This window comes from Ambystoma mexicanum, chromosome 6p, assembly GCF_040938575.1.
Source record: "Ambystoma mexicanum isolate Mex_15411 chromosome 6p, UKY_AmexF1_1, whole genome shotgun sequence".
Taxonomy (NCBI): domain Eukaryota; kingdom Metazoa; phylum Chordata; class Amphibia; order Caudata; family Ambystomatidae; genus Ambystoma; species Ambystoma mexicanum.
In genome coordinates, this window is record NC_090935.1 from 1,110,715,534 (window position 1) to 1,110,731,664 (window position 16,131).

The following is a 16,131-nucleotide window of genomic DNA, read 5'->3' on the forward strand; positions in this document are numbered from 1 at the left end:
ATCACTGGTCCACTAGAAACATATGCTCAGTATTGTCCCGTCAAAAGCAGAGAAAAACAACATAGCACCCAAACCTCAACCTTGCCCAGAATGAGATGCGGGTAGCATGTGTTTGGGACAGGACTTATCAACACACTGTGAAATTGCTGTTTTTCACATACGTGCATTTCTCGCCACATAGTTACAATTTCATGAACCTTAGCATAGAGGTCACTCTAAGTACAGTCGTTTTAATATAAAAACTGCCCATTTTGATGTATTTGGTAGCTGCTGCAAGTTATCACATTATGAAAAAACATGTGAAAATGTATTACAGTTTTAGATGCAAAGTGTCCTTTGTTAAGCCTGATTGGGGAATTCTGAAAACACCACTTGCAGACATTTCAAGAGGCACCCATTCCATGGGCGGAAGGCTCGCTCGCCAACAGGAACCATGAAGGTGATGTATTCTTCCACAGGGAAAGCCCAGAGTTCCCCTTATCGGCGGTTCTTAGTTTGTGGGGGCGTTTGCCGGGGCTGAGCCGTGGGACTTTTTACTGAGCACCAGCACTTATTGTCTCAGACTGAGTTCAATTATAATGTGGTGCTTTGGCACCTTTCCAGTCCTAGTCAGATAACAAGCAGCAGCAGGGTGAGCCAAGTCAGCACGTCTGTGCTAGTTCTCTCCTATCATGAATAAACAAATGGGCCTGAACATGGCCACAGCACATTTCTCTAGTCAGCCTAATAAATGGGTGCCCCTTGCGAGCAGGGTGGATGACTTGGGCATGCGGTGCAGGCAGCAGCCAGGCAGACATGGTATACGGTGCAACAGTGTGATCTTGGCTTTGCTGCACCTCTGCATTTGTGGGCACTCACCAGGAACATGCAGGGCCTTGTTAAGCTGGGAATTTTCCTTTTTCTTCTGGGATGCAGTCAGCTTGGTGACCAGTATTCAGGGGTGTGCCAGGTCACCAGCTGATTGACTCTTAAACACCCACTTGCACATGACTGTGATCAGTGCTGTACAGTCGTCAGTGCCATTAGCACCATGCACCGAGGGGACAGCCGCAGAACCGTCACCAACCAGCACTACCACAACAGAGGCAAGGCACGGGAAAAGGCCACTGCCATAAAAAGGCTTGTGCTGAGCACTACCACGACATAGTCAAGGCTCGGGAAAGGGCCACTGGCAAACATGGCCTGTGCTGAGCACTACCCCAACAGAGGCAAGGCTCGGGAAAAGGACACTGCCCAACAAGGCCTGTGTTGAGCACTACCACGACATAGGCAAGGCTCGGGAAAGGGCCACTGCCAAACAAGGCCTGTGCTAAGCACTACCACAATAGAGGCAAGGCTCGGGAAAAGGACACTGCCAAACAAGGTCTGTGCTGAGCACTACCACAACAGAGGCACGGCTCGGGAAAAGGACACTGCCAAACAAGGCCTGTGCTGAGCACTACCACAACAGAGGCAAGGCTCGGGAAAAGGACACTGCCAAACAAGGCCTGTGCTGAGCACTACCACAACAGAGGCAAGGCTCGGGAAAAGGACACTGCCAAACAAGGCCTGTGCTGAGCACTACCACAACAGAGGCAAGGCTCGGGAAAAGGACACTGCCAAACAAGGCCTGTGCTGAGTACTGATTAATAGGAAAAGATTTTGTGGCAATGCCTGACAGGCAAGTTTCTTCGCCTGTTTAGTAATGATTGTGTTTGCATTTGTCCATCACTTTACTAAAAGAAGCCATTCAAGATGTCTCATTTGAAGATCCAACTACTATGTCATGTTATTTTGATTAGTGTTTGTACATTGCACAATCAACATAGTGTGTAACCCTCGATGAGCCAGTGGGGAAAGCAGCTGCAACCACAAATATGTTGACAATGTGGTGGCAGCAGTGTGTGGGGGTAAAGGTTGGCAGTGAGTTGCCACCCCGATGTGGCACAGGCTTACTCGAAAATCTTTGGCCACTCTCACTTATTTACAGACTAAGGAATTATTTATCGACATTTTGACAAAGATAGCCGGTTCCCAGAGGGAACCTCATACTCCATATGTTCGTGTGACGACTGGCCTGCTAGGACTATCACAAGCTGTTAGGGCCGGAGCCTAAGACACTGTTTATTATGGCATCTCCGGAGAGCAGGTGCCCCTAGTTCGTTCTCCGCAGACAGAAGGCTGCAGTTGGTGGACTGTCTATAGTCTTCTTACTGATGGATTTGATCCATTTGCTGTGATTTTTGGATACCGAGGCTTGAACCTCATTACTCCATCCTCTCGGGTTGAGTATGTAATCGTGGGTTAGGATTTTTCTTCGTCTGTGTGGACTTGTCACAGTAGGGCTGGTTCCACAGGGTCTTTGCTGTGATGGGCCGCGGGTAGCGGTCGAAAGGTTTTTGCAGTAGTTGCAATGAATCTTCTGATCAGAGGGTTCGGGTTCTGATCCAGTCCTTGGTAGAAGTTCTTACTCGGCTTCGCTAGATGTTGGTCCAACATCTCGGCATTTGCTGGAGTTGTGAGTCAGAGTATTTACGAGACCCCTCCCCCGCCCCCTCTGCTCTTGCCCAGTCGGATGGCCAGGCTGAGTGGGAGTCTGGAGACAAGGGCTTGGCAGGTTCTGCGCTCCAAGGGGGTAATCTGGTGCTCCAACTGAATGAGCAGCATCAGGTGCAGAGGTTCTTGGTCAGTAGTAAGATATTGTCAGGCCCAGGAAAAAAAAACGAATTCTGGAAAACAGAGGCACTTTGAGCTACTACTACCGACTTCCCTTGCAACCCCCGCCGCATCTAGAATAACATATGGTAAAGACATTACTTTGCACCTGTTTCCATTGACTTGTTATTGAGTCCGTGAACAATGGCATTTGACATGGTCCCAGTGGTATTGTTTGGCAAGGAAGGAGCTTAGATATCACGAGCTTGCCTTTCTCCGGGGAAGCGAGACATTCCCGCCGCAGGACTGCCGCAAAGCCAAATGTTTTTCGTAGTTCGTGCAGTTTTCAAAATAGCCGTAATACAATATCCCTGTGTTCTGGACAATAACCAGTCTAAGTTTAGTTGAAGCAATGCACCTGGCTTCTACGCGTCCAGACACCAGTCAAGGAAAAGTACTAAATCAAGAGGAGAGATGTCGGGAAACTGTGATTAGATTTCCCCTCTCCGCCATTAATGTTCCCTTTCGCTCATCAGGTGTGTTGAAGGACGATTGATTAGATAGTCGCTTTAATTGCTTCAAATTCCTCTGCTTTCCTTCATCGCGGCCAGTAATTAAGTTTGAGCACAGGCCAAGGCCCTGAGCCCGGCTGCCAGAAGGAATGCGACCGAGGCTGAAAGCCAACACCGCCAGAATCGAGGCAAGGCCCGTGGGTGAAGGCTGTCTCCATGGCGACGACTATTCCCCCTCGGCGCATACAGCCTCACAGCAGGGCTAACGTTTTGTGAAAGCAGCAGCTGTTGTAAAAACAGTGCATTAAAGGAGCCTCCGACTATGAAATGCGTGCTACCCATGTGGCACTTACACTGTGAGAAGGTTTCGAGAGGCAAAACACGCAACAATCGCAGTGACAGCACCGAGTGCTCGCATTTGAAAAGCAAAGCTTCTTTTCATACACTGAGCCATTGGGGATTATTGTCGTATGTTAGGCATTTAAAAAAAAAAAAACGTTGGTCGCCAACAGCGCGAGGCCACTGTTGCCTTCCCAATTGGAGCTAAAATGTATACAAAGCCAAAAGGTTTCGGACCTCCAATGTCAAGTGCAAACTCAAAACACCCAGTAGTGCCATGATGTGCTTGGCATAGTCACCACATGGTAAGGTATGATGTTAAAGGATATTTGTACCGCACACTAGCACCACCGGAGTGGCCCCCTGGAGCTCTGGCGGATCTGACAATGAAAAAGGGGGCGGGGGGTGAAGTTAGTAGGAGCGAACGGGATCAGTGCAAGGGAGCAGTGCTGTGCTGTTGGCAGCTTTAGCTCGATTGACATCGTTCGCTGAGCTTGGGGCGCTTTACCGTTCGGTAGCCGTCGTGTGCTGTTGTGCAAAGTTAGGTGTGGTTTGTTTTGGTGTCCAGTTAAAGTATCGACTGTAAAAGGATCGAATGCAAAAGGATCGACGTAATGGGACCGAAAACAAAAGGATCACATTTTTTTTTAATAATACATTTTTTGGGGGGTTTTCGTATAGGTAAAAAAAGTGTTTTTTACCACAAAAACAGGGGATAGGGGGGACACCCCCAAAAAAAAAAATGTTAATTTTTTTTTTCCCGATCCTTTTGTTTTCGGTCCTTTTCATTCGACCCTTTTGTCATTCGATCCTTTTAAATCGATCCTTTGACCTATAACCGTTTGTTATGTTGTGCTTTAGGGTTGAGGTTGTGTTTGGTTAGAGTTTGAGAGGTGTATGCAGAGGGGTGAGATTGTTATTGGGTAGGTTATTGGCCTGGCTATGCAGAGGTGATGTGTGCTAAATTTCCACGTTCTTTCTCGGTGTGGCTCGTGAATATCTCTGCATTTCTATCTAAATCCGGCCTTGGATAATAGTCACAGTCCTGTCTATATATGACACATGCCCAATATTCACTATTGTATCTAGATGTGGTATTGACCTGCCTTCGAGCCTGTCTAGATGTGAATCAAGCTAGCATGATGTAATATGCCAAGCTGCTGTCATCATGGCTTTAAGTGGGCTGGAGGTAGCTTGGGTAGATCCCCGGCAGTCTCCCAAAACTTCAACCGGGCTGGGTCTGCCACCACTATGACGGCAGAAAAAGACACTTTTTTCTTTGCCCGCTGCCAAGGATCCTTCGGCTCCCACCACCCAACAGCAAGGAAATCCAATTTATTTGTCTATGCCCCTGCTGGGGATTGGAACCTGGGCGCTACAGGTAATACGCTAGTGTCACATCACAATGTGCTATGTCATAGATGCTGGATTGCTTTTGTTTCATTAAATAGATTGCTAGGGACATATAGCCCATTCGCGATCTGTGTTTGAAATACTGTAGGCACCGCAGAAGGGGGTGTGTGTGCCTGTAGTCATGGGAATGTCCCTTAAGATGTGCGAGTGGTTAAATGTTAAATGTTAAATGTTAAAGGTATTTGTACCGCGCACCTCGCCAACGGAATTGGTCCGCAGGCGCTCTGGTGGATCTGCAAATGATAAGGTGGGATGGGTTAGTAAGGTGAAGAGGGAGTAGGATAGTGAGAGGAGTGGTGTTCTGTTGGCAGCTTCAGCTCGGTATACACCAGATGGGTGATTTGAAGGGGAGGCTGCATGAGACGGTATGCTGTGAGGGCCAATAACACACTAATGGTGGTCATTTAAATGCATATTCTTTCACTGTTTTCTACTGACTTGCTAGAACAATTGTCGGCTTTGGGATGTGGAGTGAGGAAAGGAGGAATCCAGGTATGGGGTTTAAATTGGGGGCTTGTGGCGAGGAGGGGGTGAAAAGAGGGTAGGCAGAGTTTTTATATTTTTTTTATTTTTATTATTTGTTTTACACTAGACACAGCAGCAACCCAAAGAGATGAAAAAAAGCACACGAGTTGGAACCCAAATCTATCTTTTGTCTCGGAAGGATATAGCTCAGGGGCAACGTTCTCGCCTTGGAAGCAAGATGACATGGAGCAACATAGGTTCGATCCCGGCTCCGTGCTTAGAAACCTCTGGGTATTAAGCGCATTATAAATGACCTATCATATCATACACTGTAAGAAGACAGATTTGGGCACACATTTATTTGTTGTCAATGTTTCAAAATAACATAAGACTTATGCTATTTTGTCAGTTGTTAATGTGTGCAGACTGGTGATGGTGAGTATTGACATTTTTAAAAATGCTTGAGTTCCACACCTTCCACCGACATGCACAGCACACTTCAGGCCACACACCCTGGTCACACACCCCGTCCTCGACTTCTCACTCTACTTAAAGCACATGATGTCATCATATGGCATGCCCACCTCAAATGCCCCAGAATAAAAGGTCTAGATAAATGAATATATGGACATTCACGCATTTAATCCATAAGCAAATTGTGAGTCACACCAGCGTACCCATCATAGCCAGCCTACTTTTGCAAGTTTTGACTGACAGTATCTTGACTAAAACCTATAAAGAAAAACGCATATGCTTTTAAATCGTCTTAATATCTATATATTTCAGTTTACCCACGGATGCCAAAGACAGAAACAATTCTCCATATCACACACTGAACTGATAACTTAATTGTGTGTGTTTGTGTGTTTCATGATATCGCTGTTAGTGTTCTAATTATCTGTATGTGCACAATGTCGTAGAGTGCTTCGTAGCACTTCAAAGGCAGCATCAGGTGGCCGCTATATGAAACAAAGTTTGAGGTGACGTTAGGGCGTGAAGAGAGAGGGAATGAGGAGAGCTTGCACGGTGTGGAGACTCCGTCTCACGAGATCACGCACACATGATCTCGCGAGTTTTGCGGGAGCTCGAAGCCCTCGAAAACGCATAGGGAAAAAGAACCTGCCGGAGGCTGCAGTTGTCAACCAGCCCCGGCGCTCCTTCTGCCAGACAACCACAACTGGAGCAGGGCCTGCCCACAGAGGCCCCAGTCAGCCAGAGCATAATTCCAAGGCTGAGGACAGCTTCCTGGGTGCTCTGGCTGTCCTGAGTGTGTGAATGCCAGCACACCTATATATAGTGAAGCCAACTACATGCCAGGACTGCTTCGCAGTGAGTAAACTCCCCAGCCCTGCACAGAACTCTGCATACCTCAGACCTGATGTTATATAAGGTGTCTTAATAAACACCCGTGAGCACAATCCGTGTCCTGTCTTTTGTCCAGACCTCTACACACGGCCCTCTCTGAAGGTGTACGGAGAGCAGCACAGTGCGCAACAGAGTTAGGGAAAACGACTCAAAGGTTTTTCATAACGGTTCAGGACATTTACAAAAATCCTTAGGGGCAGCAACTGTAGCCAGTAGAAACCAAATACTTGGAATTCTCACCAGGACAACCTGCTTTCAAGTGAAATACCTGAGGCAGCACAGGCCAGTTACAAGAGGTGGGATATCTCAAGGGGTGACATGTCAGCTGGGAGCTGCTGAGCGGGAATGTCCGTATTGTCCAACGTGGGACAAGACGGACATTCTTTCCTGTGTAACATTTCTTCTTGTCCATGTGCGTTGCTCAAATTTGTCATGGAACTGATCAGGCGGAATCCTAACAATCATGTCAAGTTTAGCGAAGTTTCATCATCATTTTCATGCCTAAAATATTTGCTGAACAAAACTACTTTTTGAATGGGGCCTCCCATTGAGATGGAAGCATGCACTATGAAGGCCAAACGTCCGATAAGTGCCTGCTTTGATTTCTGAGATGTTTGGGCCACATATAGGCTCCAGGTTGAAGTGATGCAGAGCACAACAATTAAAACAAATCACATCAGCCGAACATTTACTTTATAAGGCTAAAAATGTATCAGTATTTCTGAATATACGCAGCAGGCGTGTGAGGCCAAAGAAGGAGAAACAAAATAATGTTTATACGTCATTCAAGGCTAGACATTTGTAACCAGCACACCCAAAAAAATCAACCTTTCAATGCATAGCAATACATCAATTTACAAATGTAACAAATCAAACAAGAGAGATAACAATTTCATTTGCAAACTAGCTCAGAGTTATTCCAATTATTCTACGCATGAACATTAGTCTTTCAAAATATCCAGAAATAATACAAATGTGATTGGTGCTAGAATTACCGAAGACGGTGAGCCAAAAAATATTTTTCTCACAAAGTTTATCAGTGGTTAAGTCCCAAATAAATGCTACAAGAAGAAGTTTCTTTGCGGAAGCAAATTCCAGCACAACACCACCAAATGCTTTAGAGTTTCCACATAATTCATGTTTTTACAGAAGCCGACAACTTCTTTCAGTCTTAGATTTTTTCAATCTTACTCCCAATACTTCTCTTGTAGGCCACACATTGAGCCAGAGTATGAAAAACAGGGCTCTATATTTAGATGCTGGACATTTCATCAAGTAAGGAGCTGGGTGATGAAAAGATTTCAATTTAAAATGCCCCTCCTTAAAATTCCTGTATACAATACATTGATCCCATGTCACTCTCCAATCATATTGCCAAAATTTAGTCTTTGCTCTATCCGGATTGGATAAAAGCAGGTCTAATGAAATATCTGCTTCCTTCATTATAGAAATATACATTTGCTTCCATGTATGCAAAGAACTATCACAGTCAGAATTCAATAATTTTACTACAGCAGAAAGTACTAAGCTGTAACACCCATCATTCACGATACATTTCCGATACAGACTCAATGAGCGCCAAGCATAGACAATACTCAAGGAGAGGAATCCGAGTTCAGAACTTATCATTTGAGCTGGGTAACTAGATGGAAGAGACAGCACTTTCCGCAAGAGGAGACCTTCCAATCTGTTCCAGACAGGCCCAGTTTCTGGCATTTTAGTCTCCGCTCCATATGTCAACGTAGGAACCACCTTTTGTTTATAAAAGGTGAGCACTGTAGCATAAGAACATTTGCAATGAATGGTTAGGAGGCTAAAGATATTGGGCCTCATTCCGAGTACGGCGCTAACCAATGGCGCTATTAACGCCTTGGTTGACGCCGTACCCGGACCGGCAGCGCCTTGGTGGTTGGCGGAATTACCGCCCCATTCCAAGGTTGGCGGGGCGGTAATTCCCCAATCCCCATTTACCCTTCCCCATTCCCATTCTTGCCCCATAGGGCATAATGGGAGTGGGGAAGGCGTCAATTACGCCACCGTAAATTACGGTGGCGTAATTAACATCAAGGTCCCTTAGCGCCATGGTATTTAACGCCTGCTAAAAGCAGGTGTTAAAAGCACCATGGCGCTAAGGGAACCCGGAGTATGGCGGTAAGGGATTACCGCCACCGCTCTCGTTAGCGGTGGCCGCTATCCCTTACCGCCATACTCGGAATGAGGCCCATTGCCTTCCTCTCCAAATCCAATTTGTGGGGGTCATCATGCAGACTGTTATTAACATTCATTTCCAAGTAACTGTACTTGTGTACAATCTCAAGAGGTATTTTATTTAAAAAACACTTAAACAAGGGACTCTTTAAAAAGCTTTTTAGGTTTAAAAATGAGAATATTAGATTTCTCAATATTAATAACTAGATGATTCTTTTTAGCATACATCTCGGGGGCTGCTGAGGAATTTTGTAAACCCCTCAGAGTTTTATCTAAAATCACAAGATCATCAGCATATAAAAGCCAAGGTAAATGAACAGAACCCAACTTTGGTGGGTACGAAGAGACGCTTTCCAGATAAAAGCCAATATCGGCTATAAAAAAGAAAAAGTGCTAGGGACAAGATACAGCCCTTTCCAAGACGTCTTCAGATGTTTGTTTGTTTTGTTTGTTTATTTATTTGGTAATGCGCACCAAACCCTTAGGTAGCTGGGCGCAACAGGATAAGTATACTTAGAGCTTAGTTACAGCAAATGCAATGGGTACAGACATACAGATATATGACTTGCTACCACTTACAGGTTACAGTGAAGACGTGGTACTATAGGTCACATGTTACATAATGAAGTCAAGTAGTACAGTGGGTAACAGGTGCAGTGAGTGTGGCAGACATAAAGAGATATAACTTGCTGCCACTTACATGTTACAGTGAGGGCGTGGTGCTATGGGTCACATATTACATAATGCAGTCAAGCAGTACAGTAGGTCATAGGTACAGTGAGTGTGGTAGAACCGTAGGCCGCACCTACCATGAGGCAGCAAGATAGAGGGCAGAGAAAGGGTAGCCAGTATCGGGTCCAGTCCTAGTGATGTAGGGGGGTGTTAGCGGTCATTTGTGCGTAACCAATTTAGCATGTTACGTCTGAATTTAGGGTAAGGGTGTTCTGTTCTAATGTCTACAGGGAATGCATTCGAGGATAGGGCTGCTTTGACTGGGAGGCTGGACCCACCAGCTGTAGTTGGTTTGTATCTGGGAGTCTCTAGGAGGTGGGCATTTGCAGATCTAGTTGGGCGTGTTGAGGTTCTCCTGTTTATTCTTTCTGAGAGATATGGTGATGCTATATTGTTCAGGCACGTGGACGTAAGTGAAGCTGTTTTAAGAATGATCCTGTTGTTTATTTTTAACCAATGGACATCTCTTCTGAATTTGGAGATGTGTTCTCTGTTGGGGATATTCAAAGCTGCTCTTAGGGCATTGTTTTGCAGCCTTTGGATTTTGTCAATGATGTATTTGTTAGCGCCTATATGCAAAGCATCAGCACCAGTCTGGACAATATAAGTGCATTAGCCAAAGTAATGCAGCTGGTTTCAGATAGAAATGTTCTGCAAGCTCGGATGAGCTTGCAGGTGTAAGCAGTTGAGGATTGTAGTGAGTTAACTTGTTTCTTAAGGGTTAGAGTGGAATCAAGGTAGAAGCCTCATTTTTCAACTGTGGGCATCACCATGACAGAGTTGCTGTCAATATTGAAGAGGCATAATTGGGGCTGAGATTTTTTAGGTTCGCCTCTGAACCTAGGATCAGTATCTCAGTTTTGTCGTCATTCAGGCAGAGACCATGGGATTCCATTCATGCCTGAATGAGGAGGTATATCTTGTTGGACCCAGTCTGTCCAACTTGTCGAACAGGGGCTTAGTAAAGATGTTATACATAGTGGGTGAGATGCAGGATCCCTGTGGTACACTGCAGGACATTTGTATAGGGTCAGCAGAGGCTGAGGGGTAAAAGACTTTCATAGTACGGTTTGCTAGAAAGGACTGGACCCAGGTTATGGCATCGCTTGAGAAATGGGCAGCTGACCTAAGGTGATTGCATAAGACTGCGTGATCCACCAGATCGAAAGCTGCAGATAGGTCAAGGAGGAGTAGCATAGCTGTTTTCCCATTGTCCTTCAACTCGTCGATTTGGGTCTTAAGGTCTATTAAATCTGTTTCCGTTCCATGTAGAGGGCGGAAGCCAGATTGACGTGATCCTAATAGGTGGTTAGCTTCAAGGTAGTCCTGAATTAGAAGGTAAGCTACTCTGTCGATTATTTTAAGTAAGAAGGGGACTGTGGTAATAGGTCTGTAGTTAGTCAGGGTATCAGGGTCTAATGTTTGTTTTTTTAGCAGTGGTAGAACCCAGGGTTCTTTAAGGTTGTTAGGCACTGTATTTGTCTTGATGGAGGCATTAATAAGCTTAGGGATGAATAGGGCTAGGTCTTTGGCTGCAACCTTGATGATTTGGGCCGGGCAGCTGTCTCCCTTGCAATTTGAAGGTTTTATGGAGAGTATGATTTTCTCCATCTCGAGGACAGAGATTTTTGTGAATCTGAAGGGTATGGTAGTTCTGTCAGGTGTGGATTGGATGGGGGTTGCTGCTCAGATGGGAGCAGTGAACCCTTTTTATTTGCTATTTTTAGTTGGAGGGGTGCAATTTTATACGACAGAGCATTGTGAATGTCGGTGCACCATTGCTTATCTTTCGGGGCGCTGTCAACGGGAGAGATAGGTGCTTCCATTTCCCGAAGGATGGTGAATAATTCCTTGGTATTCGACATAGCCTTAGAGATTCGTTTGTTGAAAGTATTCTTTTTTGTGCTAATAATTTCTTTTTTGTAGAGTTTGGAGAGGTCGGTTAGCTTAGCTATTTTCATCAGTAGGAGAGTGATGCCAAGTGGATTGAAGCTTTCTTTTTTGGAGCCTTAATTCTTTAAATTGGGGTGTAAACCAGGCATTAAGGTGTGTCTTTTGTCTGCCTTTGCGAAGTTTGATAGGTGCAATAATGTCCAATGCCTTCGTCATGGAGTTGTTGAAGACCTCCACTACTAGGTTGGGGTCAGTATTGCCAGCAAGGTTATTAATGGAAGGAAGGAGATGAGGGAGTATTTTTTCCACTCTGATATCCTTTTTACTTCTAGTTGGGAGTGGTGGTGCCATGACAATAGCTTTAGGGCTATGGAGATCTAGCGTGGAGGAGAAGGAGATTAGATAGTGCTCCGTCCAAGATTGTGTGGCAATGTTGGTAATAGCAATGTTGCAATTCAGATCGGCCACCCAATCGAGCGTCCTTCCTTTGATAAGGGTTAGGAGTAAGGACTTTTTGTGTGAGACCATGATCCGTCAGTATGGCTGCTACTGATTGGGCATGTTTATTATCAGGGTCATTAAAGCCCAGATTGAAGTCCCCCATCAATAGGATCTGTGAGGAATATTTTGTGTTGTTAGCTAGAAGGCTAGTTAAGTCCTCCTCAAAGGTTCCCAGTGGACCCGGAGGTCTGTATACCAGATGGATAGTTAGATTGCGGTTGCTGGATAAGGGAAGTTTGGCTGTAAGTATCTCGCATGATTGGCATAATGGTGGAATGGCCAATCTAGTGGATAGGTTAGTTTTGGATATGATGGCTAGGCCGCCGCCTCTGGCATTGGGTCTGTCAGCTCAGAGTATATGGTAGCTATCAGGTATGGCTAGCATATGGGCAGGTCCTGCTGCCTCGTGAAGCCAGGACGCAGTTACTGCAAGCAGGTCCAAGTCCCCATTGGTTAGGATGTCTGCAATTCCGATGGCATGTGCCACGAGTGATCTAGCGTTAATAAGCGCTCCAGATAGGGTAGTACTACTATTAGGTTTGAGGGTGGGGGGATGTTTTATTATGGGGGTATTAGTTTTCGTAAGGGTTTTCAGAGTAGGGGCATGTGCAGAGTTAAGGTCGTTATGCCTGCCCTGGCCTGGCCAAGGGTTTGCAGGCTTGGGTGGCATTCCATTTAGGAATGCTGATTTGGGTAGCTTTGCAGTTTATTTTAGGCTCATAGAGCTGGGGCAGTCTTGCACTAAGTATCATGTTTCTGTCATGGGGTGGGCATGACGAGATAGTAATGGTGGGCATAGTTGCGACATAGAGGCCGATTAGTAGTAAGAGTGGCTGTTCCTCTGGGTTTTGCTCATATTCAAGGAGTTCAGAGTTATCACAATGTGGGCTGCTCAAGTTGTCGCATGAATGGGCTAATTTCGATTATCACCATTATCACAGAATAGGCTAGTTTCAATTATCACAGAATAGGCTAGTTTCAATTATCACAGAATAGGCTACTTGCAATTATCACAGAATAGGCTAGTTGCAATTATCACAGAGTAGGCTAGTTGAAATTATCACAGAATAGGCTAGTTTCAATTAACACAGAATAGGCTAGTTGGAATTATCACCGAAAGGCTAGTTTCAATATCGCACAATAGGCTAGTTGCAATTATCAAAGAGCAGGCTTGTTGCAATTATCACAGAATAGGCTAGTTTCAATTATCACAGAATAGGCTAGTTTCAATTATCGCAGAAAAGGCTAGTTTCAATATCACACAATAGGCTAGTTGCAATTATCACAGAGTAAGCTAGTTTCAATTATCACAGAATAGGCTAGGTGCAGTTATCCCAGAATAGGCTAGTTCCAATTATCACAGAATAGGTTAGTTGCAATAATCACAGAGTAGGCTAGTTGGAATTATCACAGAATAGGCTAGTTTCAATTATCACAGAAAGGCTAGTTTCAATATCACACAATAGGCTAGTTTCAATTATCACAGAATAGGCTAGGTGCAGTTATCACAGAATAGGCTAGTTGCAATTATCACAGAGTAGGCTAGTTGGAATTATCACAGAATAGGCTAGTTGCAATTATCACAGAATAGGCAAGCTTCAATTAACACAGAATAGGCTAGTTGGAATTATCACAGAATAGGCTAGTTTCAATTATCACCGAAAGGCTAGTTTCAATTATCACACAATAGGCTAGTTGCAATTATCACAGAGTAGGCTAGTTGCAATTATCACAGAATAGGCTAGTTTCAATTATCACAGAATAGGCTAGTTGGAATTATCACAGAATAGGCTAGTTGCAATTATCACAGAATAGGCTAGTTTCAATTATCACCGAAAGGCTAGTTTCAATATCACACAATAGGCTAGTTGCAATTATCACAGAGTAGGCTAGTTGCAATTATCATAGAATAGGCTAGTTGCAATTATCACAGAGTAGGCTAGTTGGAATTATCACAGAATAGGCTAGTTTCAATTATCACAGAATAGGCTAGTTTCAATTATCACAGAATAGGCTAGTTGCAATTATCACAGAATAGGCTAGTTGCAATTATCACAGAGTAGGCTAGTTGAAATTATCACAGAAAAGGCTAGTTGCAATTATCACAGAATAGGCTAGTTTCAATTAACACAGAATAGGCTAGTTGGAATTATCACCGAAAGGCTAGTTTCAATATCACACAATAGGCTAGTTGCAATTATCACAGAGCAGGCTAGTTGCAATTATCACAGAATAGGCTAGTTTCAATTATCACAGAATAGGCTAGTTTCAATTATCGCAGAAAAGGCTAGTTTCAATATCACACAATAGGCTAGTTGCAATTATCACAGAGTAAGCTAGTTTCAATTATCATAGAATAGGCTAGGTGCAGTTATCCCAGAATAGGCTAGTTTCAATTATCACAGAATAGGTTAGTTACAATAATCACAGAGTAGGCTAGTTGGAATTATCACAGAATAGGCTAGTTTCAATTATCACAGAAAGGCTAGTTTCAATATCACACAATAGGCTAGTTTCAATTATCACAGAATAGGCTAGGTGCAGTTATCACAGAATAGGCTAGTTGCAATTATCACAGAGTAGGCTAGTTGGAATTATCACAGAATAGGCTAGTTGCAATTATCACAGAATAGGCTAGCTTCAATTAACACAGAATAGGCTAGTTGGAATTATCACAGAATAGGCTAGTTTCAATTATCACCGAAAAGCTAGTTTCAATTATCACACAATAGGCTAGTTGCAATTATCACGGAGTAGGCTAGTTGCAATTATCACAGAATAGGCTAGTTTCAATTATCACAGAATAGGCTAGTTGGAATTATCACAGAATAGGCTAGTTGCAATTATCACAGAATAGGCTAGTTTCAATTATCAACCGAAAGGCTAGTTTCAATATCACACAATAGGCTAGTTGCAATTATCACAGAGTAGGCTAGTTGCAATTATCATAGAATAGGCTAGTTGCAATTATCACAGAGTAGGCTAGTTGGAATTATCACAGAATAGGCTAGTTTCAATTATCACAGAAAGGCTAGTTTCAATATTACACAATAGGCTAGTTTCAATTATCACAGAATAGGCTAGGTGCAGTTATAACAGAATAGGCTAGTTGCAATTATCACAGAATAGGCTAGTTTCAATTAACACAGAATAGGCTAGTTGGAATTATCACAGAATAGGCTAGTTTCAATTATCACAGAAAGGCTAGTTTCAATATTACACAATAGGCTAGTTTCAATTATCACAGAATAGGCTAGTTGCAATTATCACAGAATAGGCTAGTTTCAATTATCACAGAGTAGGCTAGTTGCAATTATCACAGAATAGGCTAGTTTCATGTAAGTATGTACATGTGGGGATTTTATTAAAGAAAGCCTAGCTGTCATGTAACTGAACACTGTAGGAGTTTGCAGGGTGTTGTCTAAAGCATAGAGCTTTTACTTCTGTGCCTAACATATAGATGAGAAAAATAAACCATAACAAAAACCACAGCGTCCTGAGAGTTTACAAGCAGGACATGAATAATAACCAGACAGTAGCTGCACAGCTACAAGGCTTCAATATCTCTTTAGCAGCCCATATCCCTTAGAGTTTAAAACAACCGACAGTCCTATTAGAAAGACAGGTTTCAATTTGATATTACTCTTCTTTGTCCGAGAGCCTCATGGTGTATGCCAGTTATAGCGTTGTTACTGACCAGTGCTGTTGGAAAACTTTCCTTTGGAGCTGGACGCACAGGAATAGCGGCAGCTCAGCTGGCCATTTGTCGGAACTTTCTGGTAGCCAGGGAGGCTGCTCCGGGCGCAGTCAGAGTGAAGGGTCTCAAGGCTTGGAGATAAGTGGAGGGCATGCAGCTCAGTAGCACAACCAGGGCGCTAACAGTGGCAAACAGGGCCTTAGATGGCCTTCAGTGGGCCAGCTCTTCCGCCTGCCAGCGGATGGTCGTCACTTTCAAACAGAAAGTTGCTTAGCAACCTTGGGGAAGCTTAGCCTCGCTGTGGCGCCGCATCGCGCCCGAGATTTTGTTTTTAGGAAGCAAGTGTCAGCGCCAGGGGAGTTGCTAGGTCTG